The following is a 10,018-nucleotide window of genomic DNA, read 5'->3' on the forward strand; positions in this document are numbered from 1 at the left end:
ATTAGATAATAATATTCATATATGTATATGGTTAAAATGGAAACTATATGAATATAAATTTGTAAAATTTTCCTATTCACTCTCTCAATATAGTTCTAAATCTAGATGAAAGAGGGAACATAGTAGAAAAAGAATTCTCATTGTAGATCAGTCAATGATAACACAGATTCACATTTAAAATTTAAGAATAAGCCAAGAATCATTTATCAAAGAGCTTTTCAAATGCAAAATTTTGTCAATAAGCAGATGTACTTTAGAAGTAACAAAACACATCTATCTAGTAAAAACTGAACATTCTCTAAATAACAAAATTTTAAATATGCCTTTTTCCTTCTTTTCATGCCACCCTGTACTAGCACAACATAATACATAAGTGTTTAAAAGTACTTATTAAGTACTTAGTAAGGTCAACAATAAAAACAAAATGAAAAACCTCTGAGTATTTAAAAAATGTGTTAGGTAGTCGTAGTATAATCAGTTTCTTAAATTTATCTTTATTTATATTTATTAAAAGATTAGCCTGCAGAAATAAAGCTCACCATTCATTTAAAAACTCAAATGCGGGATTCCCTGGTGGCGCGGTGGTTGAGAGTCTGCCTGCCGATGCAGGGGACACGGGTTCGTGCCCCGGTCCGGGAAGATCCCACATGCCGCGGAGCGGCTAGGCCTGTGAGCTATGGCCGCTGAGCCTGTGCGTCCGGAGCCTGTGCTCCGCAACGGGAGAGGCCACAAACAGTGAGAGGCCCGCGTACCGCAAAAAAAAAAAAAAAAAAAAAACAAACTCAAATGCTGGACATGTTATTTATTAACACATGAATAAATCATCTTAGTTGCTCTTTCAAAAAATAATAGACTCCTATTTTTTTTTTTGGTAAAACTAAAAACAGCAATGCACCAAAATAGATTTTATGGATAGATACCAAATTCTAAACCTTTTTAAAGCTTTAATGATTTTAATTTTTTAAGTGTTTAAAACAGACTTTTTGTTTTAAAGGAATTCAATGAATAAGTATCCACGGTTACGAATTTTCTTCTTGATAGTAAAAAATAATTAAAAATAATCAGTGATGCCTAAGATTTTTTTAAAACTTGTTTTCAATTAGGTATTCTTTCCAAGTTCTTTTCCAGGACCATGATAGACCTCTTATTTTTTTATTTCATTGATAATTTTGTTAAAACAGGAAAAATTCTGCCAAAACCACTTCATTACCCAAAATACAAACTTCAAGATACCTGGACAAGAGTCATTTATGCATGTAAAATTATTTTGTATAAACGCTATATGTACAACATGGTGAACAAAGTATGGAAAAAGAGAAGCAAGAGCCTTTACCTCACTGCAACTTAATCCCCTTGTGCTCATTATACTAACCATGCCTAACCTTGAGTATTCCCCCTCACCTTGAGCTTTCACAGAATGCACAAATACTTCCACAATAATAAAGTAATGTGATGTGGTATAAAGAGTCAAGTGACAGGTTTTTCACCAAAGCCTTGGACTTAACTTCTCTGGTCTCAGTGATTTCTCTTGTAAAATAAAGTAGTTGGACTATATCTCTTCTATTTAAATAGGCTGTTAGGAACTTAATTCAGGCCCTGCTACATTACTTGTAATAGCAAAAACTTGTTAACAACTTAATGTTAATATTAATCAATATTTCAAACAATGGAATACTATATGACCCTTAAAAAAAAGAAAGCTGTAGGTCCATATGTGCTTGTTTGAAAGGATGTCCCAGGTAGCCTAACTAAAACAAAAAAGCAAAATGCAAACTGTGTGATAGAATTTGTATGTATTTTAAGACAGATGTACGTACATACGTACAGAAATTTTCTAGGACACCCAAGAAACTTCAAAATGGTTGTCAGTGGAGAACAGAGTGTTAACTTTTTTTTAAACCTCTTATAGTCTTTTATAATATTTCAAAAAAAATTAAATAATGAACGTGTATTATTTTTATGAATCTTTACAAGAAAATAAAAGTAAAGGTCTGCTGATCAGGTTTTATAATTAGAAAAGACCTGGGTTCGTATACTGGCTTTGCTGTTTACCATCTGTGTGTTATTAAGGTGTTTAACCTCAATCTCTCCATCTGTAAAAAAGGAGTTAACAGTACTAACCCTCCCACAACTGTTGAGAGGATGAAGGGAAATCATCCATATAAGACATTTAGCGCAGCACACTGTTAGAGGACAACAGCTATTAGTAGCCATTACTAGGCTTATTATAAATATTATTATAAATTCCAGAAATGGAGTGTCTTTTAGAATCAGACAACTGACTAAAGACTTTGACAATTCATTCAAGGATGACCAATCTCAAAGGCAACCAATTTCCTTTACCCCAAACTCATTCAATCTGATCAGTATAAAAAAGGGCATATCTATTAACTTAAAGTTAAAAAAAAAAAAAAGCTATCACAGGTAGCAGGTGAGCTGATGAGAGACATGGTAATCAGAGCACAGTCTGGGTTTTAATTAAGTATCAACTAACTAGAGTAGCCTTCTTCATTACATGTGGATACCTAGCCAGGAGCCAGAATACTCATGACAACTGGGCAGGCGACATTTATCTTTACAAAATGCCGAATATCTAGGAATAAACTTTTTTTTTAAAGTAATTCAAGCTTTCAAGAGTCTTTTCTTATTTTAATATACAACAATTTCTCATTTTCCTAAAAATTTATGGCACTGATGGTTCATTCACAAATTAATTATAAATAACATGTCAATCAAGTGAGAGATATAAAAATGAAATCTCCATAAAAATAAATCCCAAAAAAGCATACTGAATGGATTTTTTGAGTGGAACTTTTTCTCATAAGATTTTTAAAAATTCAGGCTAAATATTATCAAATCAAAATAAGTTGTATATCTGACCTCTATACTAAAAGTGCTCTCCCAAAGTAACACTCTAACAATATTCAATTTAATTTTGCCAGCAGACCAAGAACACATCCTAAAATTCTATATAACAACTTGAAAGGATGAGGAATTAGGATAGATTAAATCAATATGTAGCACAACTGGTTTGAGTCCATCATATTACAATTTTAACAGGCCTTCCTGGTATTAGAGAACAGTTTCAATACCAATATGACGGATTAAAGTTTGGATTCTCCCAATTACAATAATAAAACAAAAACAAAAGGTCACACACATTTAATCCTTTTCAATATGAAAATAAAATAGGCTCCACTTAGTTCAGCTCCTGTAAGTTTGTTAGTATTTAAAGCTTTAGAATAGTAACTATTTCAAATCACATAAGTAGGTACACTTGAATACATTTGAGAGTTACTGTAGCTTTCCTGAGAGTGACCTGAAGTTCCCACCAAAAAATCCTGGCACCTGAATGACGCTCTGAGCTCTGCATGCCTGCTTCATAGATCACTGCACTGTGCTGAACTGACATTTGGAGATTGTACCGGGCAATTGTATGAAAGCAAAGAGAAAGGATGGAAGAGAGTTTATTTTAAAAAAGAAAACACTTCTTAACACACCCATCACCTATAAGCAAGAGCCATCAGAAACACCATTTTAAAATACACACATTTCTAATTTTCCAACACGCAAACTACAGCAAGCAGATAATGTACCACAGCAGACCTTCCTACCCCTCCTCTCCCCTCACACAGTGCTTTGCCGAGAGCACAAGCCCAAGTAAAATAACCGAGGCAATTTCCTTGTTTACTTAAAGAATTGCAGAAAACATGTTGACTGCTTCTGAGGCTTCTGAAACAAATGAATTTTCAACATTTAAAAGCCTTTTCATGATCATGTTTGAAATAAGAGTAGTAAGGATTCCTTCAGCTAGTAAAAAATATAGTTTTAACTTTATTAAAGGGGTTAAATTTTACACCGCAGTTCATTAGCATGCCTTGTTCGCAACCAGAAAGAAAAGGGGAAGGGGGGGCAGCAAAACACACAAGATGGAAAACATTACTACCTCCTTTGGTGGTTATGAATAATTTTAAATAACCCGAAGACGTATGGGAAGAGTTCATGAATAGAAAGAAAGGGGGTTAACAATCTGAACTGGCCCCTTCCAGATTCATACTGATGTCGGAGAGAAGAAGGAATTTATTTACACTGCAGTGCCTGGCAGCAAACATGGCTGCCCCTGCCCCCTTTAAATCTGAATAGTCTTGACTCCTCACCAAAACCATCAAATTATGGCCATGTCTCTCTCTGTCTTGCTACCATTACACGAACACACCTCCTCCTCCCTCAAAGCACCTCAAAGCTGTAAAACCCACACCTCCCCATTTCACAACACCATAACCACTAGCTTCTCCATTATCTAGCCTTGAAAGAAAAGGCACAGAATACACACAAATATAGGAACAAAAGGCTTTCCCTTCCTAACACTTTAACAACCCCCTTCCCCTTCTTTTCCTCCCACTCTGTGACGCTTGGTCCATAGTTCTCATCCTTCTCAACATTCAGTAAATTTCCTTCCCGAGCCCGATCCTGGGTCTCCCAGTTCCTGAGTCTATTTCCTATCTTCCTATTGCATCCTGTCTCAAGCATTTCTCATCCCTTTTTCCTAATCCACCTTTTCCTCCACTTCCATTCCCCTCGTGTCTCCCTTGAGGCCCCATCTCTCCACCTAATTCTTTCTCCTTCCCCCAGACTCTCCTAGTTCCCATACTCCACCCCCAAACCTGCCTACTTCTCTGTCCGCCCAGGTCTCTAATCTCCAAACCTAACTCTTCTCCTCTCCCCCTGCCCCTCCCCCGTTCCATCTTTATCCCCGCCCCCATCCCACCTCTACTCCCAATTCCCAGCTTAGCGCCACTCCATCCCTTATCCCAATCCTACCTCTCCTGCCCCACCTCCCAATCCCCTCCACATCCCCCGCCTTGCTTCATCCTTCTAGACTTCCCTCGAACCCTTTCAGGCCACCCGCTAGTCCTCCCATCCCTGCTAAGGTCTCTCTCCCTACCCGGGTCCCATCCCTAGGTCGCCCCCTCCTCGCCGTCCCCACCTCAGCGCTTCCTTCCAGAGCGCGCGCACACAAACACACACATACACACGCATTCACTTTACCTTCACTTTGTTCCATTCTAACCCCCCGGCCGTGTCAGTACGATCACAGGAGACACACGGAGGCCCGGAGTAGGGCTGGGGTGCAGGCAGCCGCCGGGGCCGCGGGAGGAGGAGGCGGAACCAAGCTAGGCCGCATGAAATCCCCGGGCTAGATTTCCCCCGCGCCGGACGCCTCTGCCATGGCGGCCGGCACCGAGGAGGGCCACGGCCAGGCCGGGCCGGGCGCGCAGCAGGAGGAGGAAGACTGCGGGCGGTGGGGTGGGCAGCGGAGCCGGAGGGATGGGGGTCGCCGCGCAGCTGCAGCTGCCAGAGACCAGCCCGTGGCTGGCGGCCGGGCTGGGGCAGCAGGGTCGTCGTCGGGGCTCGACTCGGCCTCGCACGCCTCTCCGCGGCGACCAGTGGACAGTCCCCCTCCGCCTCCACCTCCGTCTTGGTCGCCGCCGCCGCCCGCTCCCGCCGCCACAGGCACCGCCACCGCCGCCGCCGCCGCCGCCGCGCACAAAGCCCCCCCCACCCCGACTCTCGGGGCGCCGCCGCCGCCAAATCCTCAGCCGCTCATTGGCCGCTGGCCGCGGCGCCTGCCGGGAAATGCAGTCCGGGGCTCGGGGCGCAGTGGGCTAAAGGAGGAAGAAGCCAGTCGGCGGGCGGAAAGGAGGGGCTGGGGGAGAGCCTGAAACGCCAGCGGCCCGGCGGGGTCTCGACTGGAAGTGAGACCGCAGGCGATAAAGGCGGAGAGACAGAAAGGCACGACGCGGAGGAAAGTGAAAAACAAAACAAAACTAGAAGGCAGGATAGAGGTTGGGCCTGGGAGGCGAAAGTGTGCATGTGCGTGTTCTTTGATGCTTCTAACAGCACATGTCAATCACCTGGTGGGACTGCTTGGGGTGACACTGCGATGCCCTCCCTAGACCTTAGAAATCCCCTACAAACGGGCGCCCGGTTAAGATGAGCGGCAAAGGGGACAGCGATTTCTGTGCCACCCTGGTTGTCTCCCGCCCGACAGTTGTCACAGAGGAGCTCCCTGTCCCACCGGGCTCAGCGTGTGGCAGCGATTTCCGACCGGAGCCTTGGGGGACAGTCTCGGATGGCAGGCTCCTCGGACGCCTCCCTGGCAGGCCCCGGGCCCCACACGCCTGCTTCCTTCTCGCCCCGCGGGCCCGAGGGCTTGTGGGTAACAGGGGGAAGGAAGGCAGAGCCTTCCGCACCCCAACCCAGAGGGACCGGCGGGCTCCCCGCCCGTCACGTGCCGGGCCCTGCGCTGCTCGCGGCTAGACCTGCGCTTTGACGGATGAGGGCGTTTGTCCCAGACAGAGCTCACGTACGCAAGAATGAGAGGACGAAGCGGGAGTCAAGATTCTCTGTAACCCTATATCCCTCCCCATCCTAGGAAATTATGTGAAACAATAGAAGGTACCAGGTACGTGACACAGTAAACTCCTCTTGCAGGAGTGGGCCGATTTGGTGATATTTCCTGGGGCCTGGTGATAATGACTTAGAACGTCGTAGCACAGACATGAAAGTACAAAGGAAACACAGGCAGCGAACAGATGAGGAAACCAATACTCCGTTCTGAGAATAATAAAGTCATATCAGCACTAGACCTTAGACTCTCCATCGACGTTACAGTGCTGTTATCTATTTGGTACCGTTATGGGCAATCCCTGCTACCTTTATCTTTAAATACCACTTAAACAGGAAATTAAAAGATTCCTACAGACCAATTATTTTCATGATTTCTAATTTTGCATTCGTTTAAAACACACACACACACACACACAACCCTGTTAATAATGCTAAGGATGATATTCAGAATTAAGCATTCCCATTACTGTTAATCATTAACTATTTCTAAATCTATGCTTGTGTGGTTCATATGCTTGTGGTACCAAAAGTTAAAGGAATCAATAAAAGCACAGTTTTGTTTTAAATGTCTTCTCCAAAGGGGGCCACACCACCTGAGCTTATTTCAAATGTTTGATTCTATCTCCTGGAAAGAGAGGTTAAATTGGTCTTTTTTTTTCCCCTTTCCTATGATCCTTTCTATCTTCATTCTTCTTTCCCACCTTCCTGTATTGACAAGAGTTTAAAATTAAACTTACGTGAAGTAAATGCATAGTCTCTTCCTGCATAACATACACATTGTTAATAATATTTGATTTGGAGCCGTACTTAGGGAAATGGCCATTAAAATAATAATTTACATTTTTAGCATCTAACGAGGTTCAGAGCATGTTTTCTATTCTTCATAGAAAGTGAGCAAAAATTTCATTAAGAAAGCAACCTGGGACTTCCCTGGTGGTGTAGTGGTTAAGAATCCGCCTGCCAATGCAGGGGACACAGATTTGAGCCCTGGCCAGGGAAGATCCCACATGCCGCGGAGCAACTAAGCCCATGTGCCACAACTACCAAGCCTGCGCGCCTAGAGCCCATGCTCTGCAACAAGAGAAGCCACTGCAATGAGAAGCCCATACATCACAACGAAGAGAAGCCCCTGCTCATCACAACTAGAGAAAGCCTGCGCACAGAAACAAGACCCAAAGCAGCCAAAAATAAATTTAAGAAAAGAAAATTTAAAATTTTTTCTAAAAAGAAAGCAATCTAACACAATTCTCAGGACCAAGATTAGGGAGAAAAAAACATTTTTGTTTGTCTTCTGAAGATTATATTAAGAAACGCATTACATGATAAATCACTTATCCTGAAAGTCAAAAAAATCACCCGGCCTGATAAAAGAAGGCAGACATTGTTTTGAACCAATGGATTTCAATAAGAAAGATTCTTAAACCTTCCCTTTTTAAAATGGGATTGCTGACATATGGCCATGGTAGAAAATCTAGCTCATCTTTCAAATACTGGGCTTGGAATCGTTCATCTGGTTTATGAATACTTAATGATTTTCACTGTGCCTGGTTGTAAATGAATACAATGCATGAATAAGAATATTTCCCGGCATAAAATGTCTCCCAGGGAACTGAGAAGAATATTTTTGCATCTTTTATGATCTTTTGCAGAAAAGTACATGTACATGATAGTGCAGTGATTAATTTATGAAATTAATGTGAAAATTATACCTACCTAGCCTTTTAGAGTTCAAAATTTACCATCGGGAATTTTCAGGGAAGGAAAGGTAAAGAGACTTTATAAAGCTTTGTAGATTTTGTTAACTCTCGTAAACATAGAACGTGAAGTGAAACCTTTCGGTCTAAAGTTGGGTATCAGACACGCACAAAGGGCCCTCTAGTGGCCAAACTGAAAAGTTTTGCCTATGTAACAGTGGATCCATTTGGTTATTAGCTAAAAAATGCTTTGTGGATTAAAAGCAGTCTACATTTTTTAAAAAAATGAAATTTTATATACCGCCATCTTTTATTCTTACAAATGTGCAGCCCAGATGAGTAAGGTCTGTGGTCAGTCACATGTTAAGAGAAGTATTCTCCGTGTGAAAGCAATTCCTTCCTGTCATGTTAAAGTAGAGCCACCAAAATTTTGTTTTCCTTCTAGAGCCAGATAAAATGGATGGGTAGAGATAACTGGGGATAGAGTACATTTTTAGATCTTTCACTTTCCCAAGATGGCTCAGTTCCCCATCCTAGGAACTGAAGTGCCCCCAAACCTGCAGTGCCAATGTCATTGCACAGCTACTATAATATACATTTTAAATGTTATTTGAGAAACGCAAACTACTGAACATAACCAATATCTGTTAAGAGAACATTTATAAAGCAATTTTATTTAGTGGAATTCAGATTTCCATATGAAGATTTCATAGCATTCCAGTTTTTGGCCCTGGATATAGGAGAGGGGATGTTTTCCTCACCATTCCCGCCCTTTCTGCCACTCCCTCCCCTCACTGCTTTCCCCGCCCGCAGTTGCGGAGTTGGAAGGTGGGGGAATATATCAGAGTGATGTAATTGGTGACTCCCAGATAGTCACCATGGCGACTATCAGGCATATTACGCGACTGGTAGGGTAAGAGCTTCTTTAATCCAGCTTCAAGGAAGGGTGCTTTTTTGGGGGGGAGGTGAATCCACAGGCTACAGAGTGTGAACAGGCAGAAAAGCGTCAGTATTGAGCCCCCCAGCATAAACACTCCTTAAACTAAACCCAGTAGAGAAGTCATTTCGCCGGTGAGAACCAGACCTTGCGGCCCCCTGGGCTGCCATCGCGAGGGACGCCTTAGCGCCCCAGAATCTGAGAGCTCATTGGTGGGTGGTGTCGTCACTCAGAGTGACGTAATGGCTGAGGAACGAGGTGGAGCCATAGAGAGTTGGTTTCTGGCCCTTCTAGCTGGGGGAGCTGTGGGAGGAGGGGAATTGGGAAGGCGCTGGAGGACTGAGGCAGCAGTTCCGGGGAGCCTGCCGTAGGAAGTAGGGGTGGGCGGGCCAAGTCCTCAGGCTGTTACTTGGTGGACCGCGCCTGCCTGTTTTCCTCCGGAGCCCGCTCCCTCCGCATCCTGCTCCTCCCATCAGCGCCCAGATTTCCAGACAGCTTCGAGGCCCCACCCCGCGCTCTCCTCAGCCCCCTGACCTCAGCCCCCCGCCCGCACCCCAACTTTGGGGCTCAGCCTCCATCCCCCCTCTTTCCATGCTTGGCCTCCTCATTTCTTTTCCGTACCCTGTGTCCCGATTCTTCTCGCCTTCCTTCTATACACTTGGATCGCCAAGGCTCTTGGTCCCCGTGCCTGCAACACGCCCGCTCCAAAAAGAACCCAAGACCCCGCCCCCCGCCCCGGGACCCCAGCACAGCAAACACAGCCCAACAACACACAACGCGCACAAAAGTCACCGGCTGGGGAGGCCGAGAGCGCGTTTTGCCACCGTGACGTCGAGAATCTAAGGCAAGGGTAACGGGGGGAGCCTGGGGCCCGGGCGAGCGGGCGTGGCGGCGCATAAGCGCAGGCGGGGCTCGCCGCCTGGCTCCGCCCCGCTCGCCGCCCGGCCCCGCCCCGCCCCGGTCACGGCCGGGCACT

General features: G+C 44.4%; 1 protein-coding gene across 4 annotated transcripts in view; it reads right to left on the reverse strand.

The window, feature by feature from the left end:
* NSD3 (nuclear receptor binding SET domain protein 3) overlaps positions 1–5,523 on the reverse strand; it is a 108,435-nt gene extending 102,912 nt beyond the window's left edge. For all 4 annotated transcript variants that reach the window (XM_030833398.3, XM_030833380.3, XM_030833371.3 and 1 more), the window contains exon 1: positions 5,050–5,523. The gene's annotated coding sequence lies outside the window, so the exon portion shown is untranslated. The remainder of the gene's footprint in view (positions 1–5,049) is intronic.
* Between the last annotated feature and the right edge of the window lie 4,495 nt (positions 5,524–10,018).

The sequence above is a fragment of the Globicephala melas genome, chromosome 21, assembly GCF_963455315.2.
Source record: "Globicephala melas chromosome 21, mGloMel1.2, whole genome shotgun sequence".
In the NCBI taxonomy this organism is placed as follows: Eukaryota; Metazoa; Chordata; class Mammalia; order Artiodactyla; family Delphinidae; genus Globicephala; species Globicephala melas.